This window comes from Meriones unguiculatus, chromosome 21, assembly GCF_030254825.1.
Source record: "Meriones unguiculatus strain TT.TT164.6M chromosome 21, Bangor_MerUng_6.1, whole genome shotgun sequence".
In the NCBI taxonomy this organism is placed as follows: domain Eukaryota; kingdom Metazoa; phylum Chordata; class Mammalia; order Rodentia; family Muridae; genus Meriones; species Meriones unguiculatus.
Window position 1 is genome coordinate 55,075,763 of NC_083368.1, and position 21,474 is coordinate 55,097,236.

Consider the following 21,474-nt stretch of genomic DNA (forward strand, 5'->3'; position numbering starts at 1 on the left):
TCTGTTATAAATTATTATAGCAGGAGTGCTTTCTCCACCATAAGTAAACAAGAAAGTGACAGGGATAATTCCTTGTCCAAACTGTAGTTTCTCACAATTTCATAGTCTATCAGAATCAATTCTTATACTCTCCTTCCACCAGCTCACATTTTTTTAATTAAATTTATATATTTTTCATATTAGTTAGTTTGTTTACTTTGTATCCCAGCTGTAGCCCCTCCCTCGTTCCCTCCCAATCCTACCCTCCCTTCCTCATCTCATCACTGCCCCTCTCTAAGTCCACTGATAGGGGAGGTCCTCCTCCCCTTCCCTCTGACCATAGCTTATCTGGTCTCTTCAGGACTGGCTGCAATGTCCTCCTCTGTGGCCTAGCAAGGCTGCTCCTCAATCAGGGTGTGTGTGTGGGGGGTGTCAAAGAGCCAGCCATTGAGTTCATGTCAGAGACAATCCCTGTTCCCCTTACTAGGGAACCCACTTGGATACTGAACTGCCATGGGCTACACACGAGCAGAGGTTCTAGGTTATCTCCATGCATGGTCCTTGGTTGGAGCCTTGGGCAGAGTGCAGGGAATCATATGAAAGAAGGGGGAGTTAGTATGACCTGGAGAGGTCAGGAGCACCACAAGCACCAAATATATCTAGGCACAGGAGTCTTTTCTGAGACTGTTTCTCCAACCAAGAAGGCTACATTTCTAAATGGCTAAGTATTGCCAAACCCCAAAAGGCATCATATGAAAGACAATAGAATTATTGTCCACAACCCCCACCATAATCAGCCTAGGAAGTCAAACCATAATTTCTGAAAGAATCACCCAAAGAAGATAAAAACTCAACCCAGATGAATGAGCTTCAGCTTCCTTATCTGCTCTCTCTCTCTCTGCCTCCATATCAGGACCAATCAGATAAGACAAAATATGTTTCCCAACCAGTCACATGAGATACCTCTCCTCTATCTTTGGCATCTCTGAGACAATGTCTAGTTGGAACCTATGTGGATTAATCATACATCTAATCATCCATCCACCCATCTATCAATTGCATTAAGTCCCATTTACCTGCAGATTTTAGTCTCTGATAAGTGAAAGTGATAGTGGCCAATTCTTTTTGCAGAGACAAACTCTGAATAAATACCTCTGTGTGATCTCATTTTAATAGTCGTTGTTACTCCCAGTATTCTGAGGGTTTCTTTGGGATGCGTTCTGCATTTCTCTCTATTGCCTACAAGTTTCCACTAAGTGTGGGATACAAGGAAACACCCCATGCTTTACTGCTTTTGACTTTTTTCTCCATATCAATGTGTAAGTCAACACAGCTCTTCACGGAGTACCTTGGCTATTTATTGTCATTTTTGTGTGGAAGTCTTGTTTTAGATTCTATTGGTTTGACACCCCTAGCTCATTACTTCTATTCATCCTTCTTTCTTTCTTTCTTTCTTTCTTTCTTTCTTTCTTTCTTTCTTTCTTTGTGGTTATATTTGTGTTGTGTCATCTAAAAGTGTTCTAAGAAATGGGAGGCACAACCACAGGTACGATTCCAGGTCCTGCGAGCCTTTTGCTCTATCCAGCCTCAAGCTAATGACTTCTCTGTTTCTGACAGACCTACATTCATTTGTACAAGCATTGTTTTGGCTCACCAATAAAACTGAATGATTGATTATGTCTATTTCAAGTTTGTCCTGAGAGCTTACCTTTGATCCAGAGGCATATTTGTGTTCTGCCCAGCAGGCACTGTTCATTATCCGCATCTGTAGGCAGCTGACTAGTTGGAGGCCTGATACATGGAGTTTCTACAGGAGCATCTCACTTGAGCAATCATCTGGTGTCATGGGATCATTAAGAAAAACCACGGCTGCTTCTAAGCACCATCTCAAAGAAAATTCCCAGTACAGCATTCTAAATGGCAGAAGCCCCACCCCTACCACCCAAAGAAAATACGAGTCTTCAAAAGTCACTCTGAGGAACATGTTGCTTAAGAAAAATCTGCTCATCTGAGGAGACTAAAGAACAAGAGAGAAAGATTTCTCAAGCCTAACATAGAGAACAGTGTCTTCTTGATGTACAGCGGAAGGGCTTTAGTTGTAAATCTCATTTTAACAATTACTCCAGAAAGATCCTTGGACCAAAGCTAAGGGGCATCTGACAACAAAATGCTAGGTCCTCAGCTGCTGTTTCCCTTCCTTATGTCTCACAGGCTTCCTTAGCTTTTGGTCTTCCTTCTTTATTCCTATCACTCCAGCCTTGTCACTCCCTCACTCCCTTTCTCTTTGTCTATCAGTCTAATCAGTTTTCCAAATGATTGTTAGGAGCAAATTCTAAAATGTCAGTTGCCGCTCCCTAGACTCAAGGAAATAGCCAGCTCTCGAATTTCACCTCAGCTATGAGCCAACCTAAAAGCTGTCCTTAGAGACTTTTCAGAATACAGAAAAGGCCATCAGGCACACATATAAAATTTTGGAATTACTCTGTCTCAACTTGGAAAAATGTTAGATCGATCCTCAAACCCTAACTCTAAGTGTCAAATATTCATTGGACTACTCATATAAAGACCTTTCAAGTTTCTCTTTTGACAACAAAGATGAAGATGAAAAGATTATAAAAATGTGGGACAAAAACCTCTACCTGCCAATAAAGTTGAAAGGCTTATCAATCATGCAAATTGGAAAAAACCTACAGGGTATTTTTCAGGAGAGATCAGAAAATTCCTTTTTGCAACAGTTGGGAATTAAAGAAGGCAGTAGCAGCCTTTCTAATTCTGTCAATGAACTTACTCATGAAATTGGAGAGACATTTTGAGACAAAAATTAGAAGGGGGAAGTGGCATTGAATGATCCCCATGTGGCATTTAGAAAAGACTTTTGAACAAAAATAAGTCAAGGACCTAAATAAATGTTGAGCACAGCAGCTCAAACAGACACCGTCACGAATGACCGTTTTCTGACAAGGTACTTTTCACAGTAACAGAAGAGACGCTGAAAACAGAAAAGATTATCCCGTCCTACAGAAGAAATGCCAGATCCAAGAAAAAAAATTCTTCAATTTGACCTTTGAGTGTGCTCTGAGGAGGGAGAAGCAGTCAGTGCCCTGCCTTAAGCACTGGAGATGAATATACGGTAATCTAGATGGCCAGCCCCAGCCGGACGACAGCTGCTCTCCCTCTAGGGACCTCTTCCACCTTTGTCCCACCTCTTCCTGAAAGTAAACACACCATATTGGTGGTGAACTTGAACTGTAACCCCTGAGATGCCTCTTTCCTCACAGCCTGATTCTTTAAAACGAAAAGACTCTGCAGAGGAAGTTGTGATGTCACACTCAAAGCGGGGAGGACTCCTCTATGCACAGCCCTGCTGATTCTCTCCTGGAACTTGATTCCCATAGCAGTTCATGTTCCTCAGAGAAGCACCCAGAGGCATGGGCTGTTTTCAAGTGGATCCTAGAACAAGTTGCCACGGATGTAATGGCTTCATGGGACACATGTCAGTCCTTCTACAGAACTAGAGCCTTGGAGTCAAAACACTCCTCCTTGTGCTGAAGCTGAGGCGTCACTGGAGCAGTCGTCCTACAGATTCAATGGGGTTGGAAGGGAGACACGCCCTTTTCAAGCTTTGCCTGAGCAGTCCCACGTGTTCTATTGCGGCCCCTCACTCAACCTTCTAAATGTTCAGTGAGGTTTCTTGAAATGCCTAACTCTAACTTTCTTCTTTCCTCAGAATGGTGTGATCACGTTGACTCCCCACCATCGCCAACACTGCGGATCTCAAATAATTATCTTGCTCTCCTGGCCAGCTGATCATCAACCTTAAGTCTACCTCTAAACAGGAAGTCTTCTTGCTGTGGATTATAACATATTCACAGCTCTAGAGAACAGGATGTGGTCATTAATGGTTACTAATCTGTTATCCCAAGCTCGGCTCTATATTCTATGTGCTATAGTTTTCACTGAAAACACACACACACACACACACACACACACACACACACACACACAATACCAGGAAAAGAATCTATTAAAATTGAGGTAGATCCAACCAAATACTTTTCTAAAATCCTTTGAAGGCAGAAACAAATCATGAACTTCATTCTATGATAAAAGCTTTATAAGTAAAGGACTTCCTTTACCCTGTGCTAGCCTATTATAAATATCTTCATGCTGCCAAAAAAGAAAGCTAGCGAGTAAGATACTGATATACTTTTTTCAATATGTTAGGTCCATCAACAAATGCTACCATCCCTTTCCTATAGTAGCTAGCTCAAATAACATCTTCCATTTCCAAATGAAACTATTTGCCAAACTCCAGCAGATCTTTGTTTTGCTCTTTTTTAGGGTTCTGAAGTATGTGAAGCTATCATCTTTCTACCTCCCTCTGGTGAAGATAGCAGTACTCCTGAAATCAGATCTTTGGTGTTTGCTAAAACCTCTCATTTTTCTGAGGTTCCCACATAAACATTCAGGTGTATAAACCTCTCTCTGATCCCATTTCTCTACAGTGTTGGAGATGATATTCTTTTCTGTTCAGAGGGCACTGAGATCTGTTGAAGGTTTTACTTTAGTGAAAAAAGACATATAACATCTCAAAAGACAAATTATAACTCTGCCAAGTCAGCCTATCACATAGGGTGTACCTTGATGATAAAGGGGAAGATACTTCCTGTTAAAGATTATTCAAACTTGTTTCCCTAAGAAAACGACAATTTAAAGTATCGTTGGGTTTTGCAGAGGCAGAGTTTTCCTGTTAGCACATTGTGAACTGACTAAGAACTGACTAAGCGTAAGATGCCCTCCTAGAGGCCACCACGAATAAGTTTCCCAGGATCACAGGCAGGTTTTTTATTTACAGTTTCCATTTGTTTTATTTGTTGCTTTTGCCTTTGAGCTAGTGCTCAAACCTAGGGTCTTATGAACACTTAAAAAAGTTACATCTGCAGGCCAAGATGGCTCCTGAAAGCTGCATTGCTTAGGTATCCACCACTACAAAAAGTCCATTTAAGTGTCTGTGCACATGTGATCCAGACAATGCGAGCTTGAAGTTCAGTTCAGGAGAAATGTAAAAACCCATCGCCCACTGCAATCTTATCCTGCCCCACTTACTCCTGCTCTAAAGGTTTAACTCCTCACCTCAACAGCAGTTACAGATGCTAAACTGCACAATGTCCCCAGAACACTGATTTGACCTCATGGCTCCTCATGCAATGCAGATACTTCTATAGACTGTAAGCAAATATTGTTATCGTCATTATTATTGTTAATAACAATGGTAATAATTTTAGCCAACCATTCTTGGGTCGGTGTTTTTTCTTACTTTCCCACATTACTATTCCCTGCCAGAGCGGTCTGGCTGTCCCCCTGCACCTCCCAGAAAAAGGGACATTCCACAAAGATCTTTTCTAGATTGGGGAACTTTCTGTATTCACACCAAATGCAAACCCTGACCCAGCATTACTTGATAGTAACTACCCTGGTTGCTTTTGTTGGGGGGGGTGGGTGATGGTGGTGGTGATGGTGTCTGTTTGTTTGTTTGTTTGTTGTATTTTTGTTGTTGTTTTGTTGGTTTGCCAGCTTGACTCAAGCTAGAGATATCTGGGAAGAGGAATTGCGATGGGAAAATGCCTCCGTCCAGACTGCCTGTAGGCAAATCCGTGAGAAATATTCTTTTTCGGTTTTTGCGGCGAAACAGCTCATTGTGGGCAGTGTCGCCCCTGGGGAGGTGGTCCTGGGTGGTACAAGAAAGCAGTCTGAGCACAGCATGGAAGCAAGTCATTCCTCCAAGGTTTCTGCTCAGGTTCCTGCCTCCCTTCCTTCAAGGGTGGACTATGACCTGAGAGCTAGAAGATGAAATAGCCCCTTCTCTCCCCAAGTTTCTTCTTGTCGTGATGCTTACCACAGTAATTGGAAAGTATCTAGTATAGAAAAAGCCACATTCCAAGAGTAAAATGGAGATGCCTCAGAAAATAGGTAGTTTCTGTCCAGTTAACGTTAACCAAAAGTCCTAATTTCTGGTTGAATTGATTTTATTCACTTAGTTGGTCCCTTCTGTTTTGTTTTTTAATTAGTCTTTACATTTTCTATAGACTTTGTTATAAACAGTTTATACCTCTTTATACTTTGTTACATAAAGGAATACACAGTCTTGCATCATTCCTAGATCCTCCTAAACAATAGCTGCTACCCTCCACCTTGGAGACTGCTCTATAAGTAACATGTAACCAAATCCTCTGATAAGCGTGAGGAACGTTAGTCTCATTAAATGGCGTCACAGAGATTTAGAGTGGATGCCATAGCCACTGCAAACAATCCAGCCCATGTCTTACCAAAATTTCCTCTCACTCAGACTAAGGAAGCAATTATTACCTCCTAGTAATCAGATCCAAGATAATTCTAAACATGGTCGATAATAGTTACTGTACAATGGCCAATTACTTGATCCTTGGCAGAGAATAATAAGAATTAAAATATAACCCTTGGCTTCCATGACACAGTGTTGCCAACGGTACCATGACTGATTTTCCCCCAAGACTCTCATACTGACCCTTTTAGTCATGGCTTTTGTTATGACCAAAATATCTGGTCCTGTTCATTTTAAAAATAAAGCCTAGAGTAGTTTGAGAATAATAGTCTCAGATATTCTTCACAGAATTCTCAAATCTTCAAATTATTAAGCCAAGAAATTCTGACTCAGATATGAACCTTTCATCTCAGACATTTTACCTGACAGAATGAATGATTCCTTGTTTGTGTGAACAATCAGAACAGTGGTGCCAGCAGTAAGAATCATACACACACACGTGCACACACGCACACGCACACACATACGAACGATAGCTCTGATTTGAATAGAAGTTGCCATAAAGGTGTGCATGTAAAAGTCCTGAGTCACTGGAGGTGTCGCTGGACAATCTAATTGCTCTACATTTCCTGCTGGTTATCCCTGGTGACACCCATGCTACTGCTAATACTTCTTGCTCTAGATGAATCAATGAAACAGGAAAGACAGAAAAGACTATATACTTTACCTGGGAGAAAAGCTGCCTGGACTACAAAGGTGATCCTTTCACTCTTTGGGATCTGTTCTTGTGACCTGCCCTGAGAGTTTCTGATTTCTTAATAAGTCTCCTGGCTACAGATCCTCCTACAGCGACCACTAGTCCGTGTTTGTGTTTGCATGATGAGGATGATGATGAGGATGGTGATCATTTCCATTTGCTAGCAATAATAATACAACAGTTAAAGAGCTAAGATCTCGTGACACAGGACCATGACAACAACTAGGCAGTTCCTGAGATGTGAGGTCTTGCTCTCTCGTCCCCTAAGAATTTGCCACTTACAAATGACAAAATAACCCAAAAGGGGGAGGAAAGAATCCATAAGTGGAAAATAGCCCAGCAATATGTACAGTAAGATTGCAGACCATAAACTCTTCAGCAAACTCTACTCAATGTTCTATTCCTTTCCCACTTCCAACTCATGATGGACAAAGCAATATAGTATCCAACCGAAGGTTCCCCACTCTAAGCTAGCCTACTCTCAACGTCTTCTCATGCCAACGATAGCTGATCACAATAAATCCAGAGTCTTTTTTTTCCTTCAGTTTTCTCAGTTTTTGCCTGTCTTCAAATTTCTGAAAATTGTTCCTGATGGTAGCTGTGAAAGCACTGAATAAACTCTGTTAATGTGGGTGATGTTAATTCCACACGTATTCTTGTTGTCTACAAGCAAGTAAACACAATAAATTCTACCAAGTCTTTTAGTAATGTAGGAAATGCACAATGTAGGAACTACTAGCTCTGCCATTCATTATAGGTCAAAGCTTGGAAAATTAATTAATACCTCTAACTTTCAGTTCTCTTCTGAGAAATGACAGCAATACAATTACCTATATCAATGTAGCATAATCATTAAGTGTGATAATATACGGACATTCTTATCCTATTGTCTGGCACATAAGTGACCAATAAACATCGATGATGATGATGATGATGATGATGATGATGATGGGGAGTTGGGGGTGGAGGGTAACATTTTCTATGTTTAAAAATTTTTGATGATAATTGTGTCTTGCTGTTTTTACATCTTTCTCACAGTCAACATTCCATCAGATACATTTTAAATAACTTTTTCAAAATCTAGTCAAAATACCATATTTCCCCTTAAAAATTTCCCAGTACCCTGCCTCTAGAGGTGTTGCAGGTGTAGCTGCCGGGTCACTTGCATCAGTAGGTGGCAGAGAGGAGAGAGAGACGGTGTCTGTACTCAGAGTTCTGACATCTCTGAAAAAAGCAAGCTCAGCTCGAGATTCTCACCAGACAGGCACCAGGCAGGCCTGGGCAGGCTCTTAGGACAAGGAGCAAGGTGGAGATTAGAGGAACTCGGCCTGGTACCACGGGCCCCAAGATAGAGTGAACCAGAGACAGATGACCCTCACATGGGGTGAAGGGGGGGCGAGCACAGGATAGGGTCTAGCAAGGAACAAGCCAGACTGGCGACATGGTGTCCAGACAGGGAGCCAGCCTGAGATGACCGCCAGTCCATCCAGCATTACCCAAGCCTTGAGATGGAGGAGCAGATGACGCAGGAGATGATTACTGCCCAGTGCCATAATGCACAAGCGGGGGCATAGCACTCCTGAGACAACCCCGGACACTCTGAGACCTGGGTGCCACTAAGAGGAAGAAGTAGGTAACGGAGAAATGGGAGAGAAAGAGAAACAGGAGGATGTGGGCACCATAAAGAGAGGCAGAAGGGGAGATGTGAGGATAGTGAAGAACAGCTTGATGTGAGTAGCCGGTGATGCCACCTGGGACCATGGTGAGGTCCTGGCCTGTGCTGCTACCTGGGGCCACATCTGGTTCCATGGCCCTGGGGCAGGAGGGGTCTTTTACCATCAAAGGCCAGCTGATATCCTTAGTCTGGGGCATGTACATGTCTAAGGGCTTTGTAGAAATGGCCCCACCCTAAACCTAGGCATTGTGGAAGAGCTGGCCCTGAAGCATGTGAGCAAGGTAGCTGACCTTGCCACTAGCCAGCTGTAGAACTCACTCAGAGAGCTGCCTGAACATTCTGGGAATTACGGGTGAGCAGCCCAATGATTTGAGCGCTGGGGAGCTGGTCCCTCCACTTGTCTCCCATGTGGTAACCATGTGGTGACGTAGATGAGGGAGAGGCACACCCTCACCTTGCTCCTCACCACCTGCCACAGGTTGGGGGCGTGGCCCTGTAATCATGAAAGCAGGAGAGCTGGTCCTGTCTTGTCACCAGCTGCTGCCCTTGGGACAGAAGGCCCTGCCACTCTCTCTGCTGGGCAGCATAGTAGAACCGGCCCAGGTTGGGAGGGAAGTGGGTTGCCGACCAGCCCACTCTTGTCTGCTGTGTGGTAATATGGAAGAGGGAGAGACTCCCTTCTCCCCTCCTCATTCCTTGCAACCTATGGCAGGTGGGAGAGCTGGCTCTGGGGTTCATGTGAGTGGGAGAACTGGTGACGCCCTTTACTGGCTGCAACTCTTGGGAGAGTGGGCCTTACTCTTCAGCTGGGCAGCAGAATAGAGCTGGCCCTGGTTGCAGGGGTTGCTGGTGAGCTGGCCCAAGGGTGGAGTGGGGGAGATGGGCTGACCAGCTCAGATACCTCTCAGGCCCAGATCCAGGGCTTTGAATTGGTCCATCCCAACATCTACCCCATCTGTGAACTGCTGGAGTGTAGGAAAGTGCCGATCCTACAGATCCAAAGCTGCAAGATCTCCATGACACAGGGCAACACCAGGATAACTTAGAGGAGTCCTGGTGAGGTTCTCATATTGGTATAGTAGCAGAAACCAAAAATCTCATACCAGAACAATGATTCATCACAGTGAATACTTCAAAGCAAAGAACTGTGGACAGAAGGGTGCACTGTGAGACATCCTGTGACACACCACAGCTTCTACAGTTTTTCCTCTGTTGGGGCCAGGTCTCACGGGTGGGGCTGGGTACCGGGGGAGAGGAAGATGAGTAGGATTGGAGTGCATGATGTGAAATTCACAAAGAGCCAACCAAAAGTAAAAAGGAATAATTGCTCGATCCCATCTATATATTCTTCTGTGCTTTTGATCTACTAAATGGACAAAAGTTCAACCCTGAATTTTAAATACTCACATGTTTATATACATTTATGAACTCTTTTTTTTTCATTTTTACTTTTCCTTGAATGGTGCTTATAAAAATGAATGGTTAGTAATTACCTGTATATTTTTATAAGGAAAATAACATGGAGGAGAAGCACATTTTGTTTCTAATTACTGCTCTTCCTGAAACAAAATCCCTGGTACCAAACAAGGGGTTCTCTCACACGTGAGCTTTCGGCGAAACAGACACCAATGTCCCACAGAATGACGCAGTACTTGTCAGCAGTGCAGCTTGTCAGGACGCTCGGTTACCCAGCAGAACTGGGGAGACGCTATCGGTGGATAGTGAGGCTAGTGTTGAAGACACTACACATCTTGGTTACAAGAGACAGAGAAATCGGGCTGGAATTAAACCTTGAAACTTCCTCCCTCGTGGCCAGCTTTCCTAACACCAGAAGGTGCTACTCTGGCTGCTGGGGGCAGGGAGGGCAGTCAGGTCTTACTGAGCCATGAAGCCTATGAACTATAACATCAATCTGCCAGGCAGACTGCTGTCCCAAGGTGCAATCGTGGCACAACTGTTAAGAGGGCACCCAACCACTCACTGAGGGTGCTTGAGACTCACTCCACTGGAGGGGATCTGTGCCTCACATCATAAGCCTGATGGAAAACACACAGCTGGAGAGGAACAAGGATCGCCAAAGACCACTGCTTAGTTAAACTAACATAGTGTCAATCTGCCTTTTGAATACTTGTTTATACCCTAAAAATTGCTTCTCTAGAATCCTCTCTTTCCAGTGAGTGGCAGAGAAGATAGAAACTTATGGCTGCCCAACGTGCTGAGAAATGATGATTGAGCATTCAGACCCGAACAAGACATTCACACAACTCTCCCATGCCTTATGTTCTAGATACACTGCAGAAAAGGTGGTCTAAATAACATGAGAGAAAAACATGGAGAGAGTGTACAAAATTCTGTCTTCTGGGCATGAAAACAGCCGGTGCAATCCTAAACTCGAAAAACGGTGTATAGCGCAAGACTGGCCCTATCAACAATACGTCATGGACGGGGGAGGGACTCATGGGGTCATGTTAATCTCTCATGAACAACTGGCTTCTAGTAGATTCTGTGAGACCGGAAGTCATTGTCTTCAGTTGTGGACCCACTGGTGAGCCTACTAGGCTCCACTGGATAGCTCTAACCCCACAGTTACACAGATGTCCCTGGTTAAACACAGGTGCTCACAGGGCAAAATAAAACATGGTGACTGTAAAAGGAGATTTGGAGGGTGGAGAGGGGTTGACGCAGTAGGAAGACTAAATAAGAGAGCTAGGATTGAGGGAAGTTAGAATTCATTATACAAATGTATAAAATTGCCAAAAGAAATTTTAATTAAAATATAGACCTTTCTCAGCTTTTGTGAGTTTTTAACCACAATTTTTTGTTATTTTAATTTCAAACATATAAGCCATTCAATTTACAATTACAATTTAATTATTTTTTATAGTAAGGAGAATTACAATAAAATGTTATCATGAGAAATACTCATTAGAATTCAGCTACTCAATGTTGTAAATATCTTTTAAATATTTTCAAAATAGTCTTCAGTTACCTCAGAAATTATGATAGGGTCTTGCCTATCTGATTTGTTTCTAAAGCTCAGTTAATGTACTGAGAATTATCGATGGGCAGATCCCGGTGAACTCAGAAGATATTCTAGAGTTTGCACGTTGACGAAAACTCCTCTCACCCCATTCATCATCCTCCGAGCAGGTCTGGGCCACTCTCACCATCCTCAGCTCTGAGCGATTGATTTTTTAGAGCAGACAGTTGAGGAGACTGGGTAAAGGGAGGTCGTTTGATCATTTCTGTTTTTATGGGTCAATAATTCACCTCAATGAAAAGACTTAATTTCATGGAGATGAGTCAACTATACTTTGAAAACGGTAAGAGAAAGCAATGTATGTTCATTACATATAGTTATATGGTTATATAATTAGATGTTCTCTTCTTTTCCTTCATCGAGCCACACTTTATTTTCCAAACCATAGTAAGTTTACAGCAAGTCAAGTTTTTCAAAGCCTCACAGACAAAATAAAAATTGAAATTCAAAGGTGAGTGACTAAACAAAAGTCTTAAATTCCATCATCTTTAGTATAACACTTCATATGTAATAACTAAGTAAAATTTCAGATCTTTAAGATAAGGGTTTTTTTTTAATTCAGAATATAGAAGAATGATAAACAGAAAAGAATATGCAAGGGTATATCATGAATTAGTGTAACATTTTTATTAGAAATACTTTAGTCAACTTTAATATTACCACATATGTCTCATTTTCATCTGCCAAACAATGAAATTTGCTTCCAGATGATGCATTTACTTTCAACAAATTGTAGGAAATATAACTTGAAGTCATTCGTGGAAGTATGTCTTAAAAACAATGAAATCTAAATTAAATTTCCTGTACATTGGCTTAGGGCTTGATTATATTCTTTAAGTGAAAAATATCAACTGTTCTGTTAAACACTTTTCAAGGAATATGTAACTGAAAATGTAATTTCAGAACAAAAAAAAATAATTTATTCTTGCTTACTGCCACTAAACTAGTTTATATATCCTTAATAGCAATGAAAAATATCAAATGTCAAATCTTTCAATATACTAATTCCATTTCTCTTGGTTGATTCTGTCAGTGTCAAATAACAACTCTGGATAAAGAATCTGATCTATCACACATTGAAATATTTGAAAGTGGTACTTACAGCTTTTTACAAAATGTTTTTGTTTTTTACAGTATATACGTACTATTTTTACAGTATATATATGCTACATATATACGGTAAATTACTTCAAAATACAATTTTTAACTGTAGAAAAAGTTAAAACTTGTATAACTGACTCAATGACAATCAGGAACTGACTCATATACTCACTAACTCATAATACGGTCATATCTGGTCATATCTATGGGATACACTGTAGGGACCCTCCCTTTATCTTAAATATGTGGTTATCGATTTTCAGCAGAGCATTTTCATCGGAATTTCCCAGCACTGTGCTTCTCCTGGTTATCGGTCTGGGTCATTATCGGCAGACCTTGAGGAAAATTTAACCCAGCTACAGTTATACTTTGGAATGTCACTCACGGATTCTCTCCTAATTCGGTCGTTCCTTACAGAGGTCAGCTCTGTCCCCTGAGGGACGCTCTCCTCCCTGCAGCTGCCCATGCCTCAGAAGGAGTCATCTTGTATGATCTCTAACTCTTGTATGATCTCTAACTAGAGTGGGCCTCTGGGAAGTATTCCTGGTTTCATCTGCTCCCAGTCAGTAACTGAACCAAAAGGAGGCTGATTGTTCAGGAGAAGAAAGCAGAGCGTCATCCAGACACACTCACAACAGTTTCACTATACTTTGTCACAGTACTTCTCCCCTGTGCCTTCTCTTTCACACACACACACACACACACACAAACCATATTGACTTTGTTTCCCTACAACTTCCCAAACACAAAACCCATTTTACAACCGTTGAAAACCACTTCGTAAAAGTGAAGTTGGTTCTAACTAAAATTTCAGTGTGATGCAATGAATATCCAATAAATAAACCATAAATATTTAATGTTGAATATTAAATGTTGAGGATAATAATTTCAAATTCATTAAACTTTACAGATCAGAAAGTTTAGAAATACACTAGGTCTCAGATAATCCCATGTGACAAAACATTTCAGATATATTTATATCTTAAATAAAATTTTAGAAAATCTATAGACATATCAAATGAATTTTTAACATAACATTTTTTTGCATTTTGGGATAAAAAAATCTTCTCTAAGCATTCAGCAAAAATTAATTATAAAAGCAACATTTACTTTCCAAATTAAAAAAAATTCTATGGCAGTACCTTCCAATGCGATTTTCAAACGTAATTAAAATTTCAATAGTGCACAGTGTAAAATAGTAGCTGCTAGCAACACATTTGGCACTTAAAATTTAGTTATTAAAATTGCAGAATGGTTTTTTAATTTTATTCAATTTAAATGAGATTAAAATAAAACTCAAAGTTCATAGCCCTTTGCAGTTAATAGATTCAAAGAGAATACTATACAAAATGTAAAAATATAACTTACAGAACTAAGAACGTATTTGTGATATCTTTATTTATCAACACATCACACCTTTAAAAGTGAATTATATTTAAACAATAAAAACATATATCTCATTTAGAAAATATAATCCTAGGTAATGCATAGAACTGTCATAACTACTAGAAGTATTTAGCCATTACATGAAAAGCATGAGTAATAAAAATTAAGACAGCGCACTGACTGCTCTAAATTCTCAGCTGTCCTCCATCGTTGCTACTAGATTTGAGTTTGCTTATCCAACTATTTTCTTATTGATATCTCTCTATTTCTTAATCAATTACTTTGCTAGCAAGCGCTCAGCAAAACTAAAAATCTTAGAAAAATGCACAGTGCCTAACGGTGGGCCACAGAACCCACTGTAAAGCCACACCTCTGCGAAGATGGCGGACATGCTGGTAGGTGCCTTCTTGCCACATTGCCCTCTACACAGCCGGGCTGTCCTCCCTGTGTCTTGGCCAGCTCTTTCTTTTCCTTCGCACCGGCAAGTTACAGCCTCTCCTGTTCAGTGTCCAACTCTACTGTTATCTAACTGGATCATTGATTCCTACTTTACGAAGAAACCAAAGACCACCTGGCAACCCTCTCACTGTCCACCTACCACAGCTCACACACTGCCTGCCTGTTTATTCCTCAGCTCCGTGGAAGCTGTGTCTCCTCTATGAGCCAACTCCATTTACTCTACTTATGAGTTGCATTTAGCACTCTACTTTCTATCCTGTCTTTGTCTTGTGTTTTATTTCTCTCAGTCTAATAATATCTGCTTTAATCAGTTAAAGATCTGGGGACTTGAACGATAGCAAAGTGGTTAAAATGCTTGCTGCTCTTGAAGAAGACCTACCTTTGGTTCAAGGCATCACTATGGCCCTCACAATATGCTATAACTCCAGTTTCAGGAGATCTAGTATTCTATTCTATCTTCCACAGACACTAGACATGTATGTGGTTACATATACATAGATGCAGGCACTCACTCATACCTACTTACCTACCTACATACATACATATCTACATACATACATACACACACACACACACACACACACACACATATATATATGAAAACACAGAAAAATAAGTCTTTAAACATGCTTAACTACAGATTGCCCTATAAAGAAATATATAGTAAATTTGCAGGTCAGCTTTATAATTCCAGCTCTGCCGCTTGTTGTTTGTGTGGTCAGATTTAACCTCATTCATGTCTCCATTTCTGTGTGTTTAAAAGCAGAACAGCAAACAGCAAAGACAGATTTCCTCCACCATACACTTATGTTCAAACAATTAAAATTGTTTGCATAACATAGGCATTTTGCATAATACACATACATAATATGATAATATCCTAGAAATATTACCAATCATTTTTATCTCTACAGCGAATTTGAAATTCTCCTCGGCCTCGTGCTGCTTCCAACCTTTTCCATCTCTCCTGTTCCTTTCAGAGCAAAATGTGTTTCTGAACTAATTTTAGACTTACAGGAAAATTTGGAAGTTAGTGGAACAGGTTACTTGTAACCCATTCCAACGTCCCCTAACATTAATACGTGGCAGAAGCAGAAAATAATTGGTTCAAAACTGTTGAATGAAAGTCATTTCCATTTTGGCCAGTTTGAACTCATCTTGTTTTCTCTTCCAGGATCTTGTTTTTGAGATTGGTCACTATTTCTCTGTACTTCCCTCTGCTTGCAACAGTGCCATTGTCTTTGCTCTGTATAATCTTAGCACTTTTCAAGAGGCTTCATTAGTTACTTTGTTGAATGACCTTCAGTTTGGGTTTGTCACATATTTTTTTTTCCATGATAGAAATTTGAAAACTTTTTGAGTTTTATCAAGAGTCACACAGAAATGATATTGAGTCCTCCCAAGGGCATCGTGTCAAGAGATTCATGATATCAATATGTCAGACAAGATTTTCAGTAAGAATTATCTCCTCTCACTGGCTCCACTTCATCTCCTCTCCTGTGCTTTTTAATCCACTGTTTTCTGGTTTCATTGTCCATCAGTCCATTAAAACCGCTCTTGTTCAGAACACCATTAACCCCCTAGTTATTCAATGTAAAAGGAACATCTTACCCTTTTATTCTTGGACCATGTGTAGCCAGAGGGCTTCTAAGAACGCTCATACTTTTCACGCCTACACTCAGCTGCTGGTGCGATGCCTTACTTTCTTGACTGCTAACTTTCTGAGTGCTTTCCTTAGTGTTCTTGACCTGGCCTCATTTTTTTTAATCAATATATTCCCCCCTGGACAGAGTCATCTGCATCTCTGGCTTCCTTGCCATTCACACACAGAAATACGTTCGTCACTATTGTTAACACATTCTTCTTCCTATTCTTAAACTTAAGCACACAGCTGTATTCAAAACACCTTAATGTGGCCATCTTACGAGAATAAGAAACCGAGTGTGTTTCCCAGACAACACCACAGATGCCCTAACGCTGGCTTGATGTAGACAGACACTAAGTTACTGCCTCTGTTCTTTGAAATATATCTTCATCAACCAAACAAGAATTATGTTGGGTTTTGCGTAGATACATCAAATAATTGGCATAAGCTGAACAAATGACAAAAGAAAAATCCCTATTTTTAATTTTTTAATGAAGTTTACTTTGTAGCCCTGACTGGCCTGGAACTGCCTACACAGACTTCAAAATATACACAAATTTACTATTTGTGCATATATGTGAGTGTGTGAGTGTGTAGGCATGCCTCTGGAGGTGATAACACAACTTTTAGGGATCAGTTCTCTCCTTCCTTCTTTATGTGGCTTCCAGGGAGTGAGCTCAGGTCAGCAGACCGACATGGCAAGTTCTTTCCTGGCTGAGCTATCTAATCAACCCTCGCTTTTGTAGTGTAAACAGGCCGAGGTTGCTGATTTCACAGTCCTGTACTTGTGCAGGAAAAGTTAGGATACATTCCTGTTGAATTTGACCCATCAGCAAATCTTATAGTTTTTGGACCCAAGCGCAGTACTACAACTGGTTGTTGAATCAGTACTCACTGAAAATCTGGTGTGCAACACTACAGACTCCTAGAGATATAGTAGCGGGTAACCGACGGTTTTCTCTTTAGTTAGCTTCTTTCCTTGTCCCCTGGTATTCTCATTTTATTTGAGTTCCCAGCCATCACTTGAGCAATGCTGTCCAACAGCAAATATAATGCAGTCCACATTTTGGGTTTTCACAACCATATTAATTAAATTAGGACAAAGAGGTAAATTTAATTTTAGAAATACATTATGTTAGCTCCCTAAATCAAAAATATTATCATTTCAAAATGTGATCCCCATAAACTCAATGAGATCTCATGCTTTGCTTCCCATTGTAAGTTTCTGACACCAATGCACACTGAGCACTGAGCACGTGTCAAATGGCAGCAAGAACAGAAAGGCTCTGAAATCCTCTGTAGCCAGTGACTACTGTCCCACAAAGCACGTGTTAGGTGCGTTGCTTTCTAGACAGGTGCTCCTGAAAATGGCGTCATGAGTGAAACTGACTCCTCAATCTTCATCTCACTTGCATAGAAGAAGGATTCTAATATTTGCAGTCTCTAGTGTAGGGACTAATCTACTAACCTAATGAGCATACGACAGGAATAAGCTACCATTGCCTTCTCACCCATCTACAATTGTAGCCAGCATCACTTCTTTCCCTTCATCTAAAACAGTAATACAGACAGAAAACTAAATAAATGGGCTGGAGGTTACCACACACTGGAAACTTCCATATTTCTGTACCAACCCATTAACTGTAGCCTTCTGGAACAGGTAACCTACTAGTTACAAAGCAATCTTCTTTTCTGTCTTTACTCTTAACCCATAGTCTTCACATTGTCCTGTGATGTGGCTGAGAAGTGAGAAACTTTATTTCTTTGCTCCTGAATACCTTCCTGACAGTTTCAGGCTAACTGTGCAACCTATTAAGGAATCAGTTCACAGAAAGTCCTTAACGCTGTCCTCAATGTCATGATTTACCATCCGATCCTCCCAGGACATGAGATAAACATGAGTTCTCTCAACAACATACAGTTTATTGAAAATCAACCAAGACTTTCCAGGATCACTATCACCAATGGATAATAGATTTCTACACAGTATCCATTTTTGCATATATCTATCTATCTGTCTGTCTGTCTGTCTGTCTGTCTATCTACCTACCTACCTATCTATCTATCTATCTATGTCTCATGTGTGTGTGTGTGTGTGCAATGTGTAATACGCAAGGGTATGTGTCTTAAATCTGTATTTTCCCAAAAGAACACTTGCTCTTTTATTGAAGTGAATGCTTCTATTCACTCAAATTAGGACATCTGAAATGCTTTCATTTGTTTTTATATAAAACAAAAGAGCACATTATTCATATTAAAACATTTTCGTGTTTTTAGCATTATTGTTCTTATGTTGGGCAGCTCATCCTTCATTTACTCACCTCTAGTTTTCTCAACAGTGAGAACATAAGGATGTTATTAGCAAGGGGGCGATGCTATGTATGTCTCTATGGCTGCCTTAACACTGTGTCACAGGTTACAAAACAATTATTTTCACATGTATGCCACAAATGAACATGAGGACAAAAGGAATCGTGATCAATGATGAGTAAAATAAAGTAAGCCACACTTGCTTCTACAAGTTGGTTGATCTATACTCTAGAGAGTCATCAATGTCTAAAAATGCCGTCTCCCTATCTATCTAGCTCTTCTTGTTGAGTGTCATGAAGAAGTCTTGGGAGCAGAGAATATGCCACATAAAAACAATATTATATGTCATGTCCTATGTAAAAGTGTCATTTGGGCCTTGAGCTGTGAGTTAACCCTTCACAGTCTCCACTCTGTACTTATCCAGTCATAGCTATATCATGTGTCCCAAACACAGATAAATTGTCATAAAATATCATTTGTGATGTCAGTGAGAATATTTTAATATATAAAAATTCCAAGAATATAGGATGTTTTATTTTCTTTACCCTTGTGATTAGCAATTAAGAAATAATTTTGAAATCTTTCGGCTCTCATGAATTCTTAAGAAAACCAATGTTTCTTTCTTCTTAACCTGAACATTAGTAACACCAAAAAGACAACTAAATTGGACAGATGAATGTTAGCCATGACCCTGTACCTCTGGCCAAAACCTTCTTCCTCAGGAAGATTCTGTGGAAACAGCAGAGATTATGGAGATAACAAGAGAAGTAACCCTGCATGTTCATCACTGTTTCACTCTTTATGAAGCAATTCTCCAAATGTGAGCTTCTTTAGAAGAACAAAAATTAAATGAAATACATTTTGGTTTATTACTGTTGTTACATATGATATACCAAGAAATCTCTTTGAATTTTTAGCTTTAATTGTCAATTTATAAAGAAACATAAATGTTGGGGACTTTTTCTTGGTTGTTTTGTGTGTGTGTGTATTTGTATGTGTGTTTATGTGTGTATGTATGTTGTATTGTTTTGTTTTAAGCCCAGGTCTAACCATGTAGCCCTGGCTAGTCTGAATTCTCTATGTAAACAAGACTAACCTCAGATTTATAAATATCGACATGCCCCGGCCTTCCAAGTGCTGGAAATCACATGTCCTTGCTGTGCTAATGACACACACTGGAAGATGTAAAGTAAATATCTTCCACTTAACAGTCCATAGTGAATATAGTTTAATTCATGAATTTAAAGCTAGACTTAAATCTATTTGTAGTATATCTCTGGTCAATGAAATCCAGAAGAAATGTGTTTACAATCAAATAGCAGTGAGTTGGACTAGAAACATGATTTTCATGATTCATATTCAAATATTAATCTATTTACCTACTATTTTATTTTTAAAGTAGACTAAAATAATCAAGCATAGCTTTACAATTAAAAGGCATCACATGAAGCTTGTATTGTAAGAAGCCAACGAGTGGTCTTAACTTCTAATTTTCTAAATTCGGGATAAGTCTCCCCAGCAAAATTTAGGAGACGTTACTTTTACTTTTATTTTATATAAATATCTTCCCATTAGCTCATTTTCAAGCACTTTGCAGTGCTATCCTAGAACAAAATAACCAAGAATTAAAAGCTACAGCACACATCAAAAAGAGAGGCATTCCCATAATTCATATTTACTGCCATTTCTTAATGTGCTGTTTGAATTTCAGAAAATTCAATGACAGTTTATGAATATTGCAGTATCTCAAAAATAGCATGATTTTATGTGGAAGACTAAAGGGATATTGTCAATTTTAATGTGTACTGAGAGGTCACATGACATTCTTAAATTTAATGCTGAGGCAAATTCAGTTAACTCTGCAGAAATTTAAGGAGTCTTACACAATCAGTCTCTTGGCTAGTCAAGGGCAGATTAGGGATCAGGGCACTTAGGCTTTTAAATACCCGAATTGTGCTTTTCTGTACTAAGTGCAGCTGCTGAAAGGAACTTAGCACGGAACAAGACAGAATATATAGAAACATGATAATCGACAACAGCTACTACAGCAAAAAGGATGGGGTTAGATGTTAGAACTAGTAAACCATTAGAAATCACTTTCTATTCTTTACCAAACTGAAGGATAACATTACCTGTAGGTCCAGATACTTTAAAATTCCCTCAGGACAGTGGATGTTTCCGTTTCTTTGGATTGCTATAAGAAGCTAGTATAGAATAGATAGCTTAAACCATGGTCATTTGTTTCTTAAAGTTTGGGAAGCTAAAAGCCTCGAATTGCTGTAGAGTGTAGAGATGTTCTGGTAAGGGCCACCTTTCTGATTCTGATAGTAAGCTGCCTTCTTACTATACGACAGAACCGAAAGAGAAGTTGAAGTGTAACCTACCATTCACATAAAAGACCTGATCAGACCGCGTTTCCGCCTCCTAACATAATCACATTAGAGATTAAGACAATGCCGATCACTAGGGCTGCAACACTCTTGATTCACATCATCTCATCTGGGAAGCAGAGAGGAAATCTTCCGCCAGCAGTCCGGGGAATCCTGACCTAAGTGCCCAGGCTGTGGGAGATCCTGCCCTAAACTCGGGTTGACGCTGGGAAGAAGGCATGGCTCACGGGCCCTGGGATGCTCTTGGATGGAGAGGAATGTATCAATCTATGGATCACAATAATACTGAGACTCAGAATGTGCCGACATGGATAAATTTCAGCCAAACAGTGCTTGCTTAGTGTACTATGTCTATGTATGCTATCTAATCCTTACTCATAACACTCCCATGGTCTTTAGCAAAAATTGATAGTAAGAAAAGAAAAACTACT

General features: G+C 40.1%; 1 protein-coding gene and 1 pseudogene across 7 annotated transcripts in view; one reads left to right on the forward strand and one right to left on the reverse strand.

Moving 5' to 3' along the window:
* Grm8 (glutamate metabotropic receptor 8) overlaps positions 1 to 21,474 on the reverse strand; it is an 809,809-nt gene that overhangs the window by 359,850 nt on the left and 428,485 nt on the right. The window lies entirely within an intron of this gene.
* Positions 8,160 to 8,260, forward strand: LOC132649820 (small nucleolar RNA SNORA17; annotated as a pseudogene).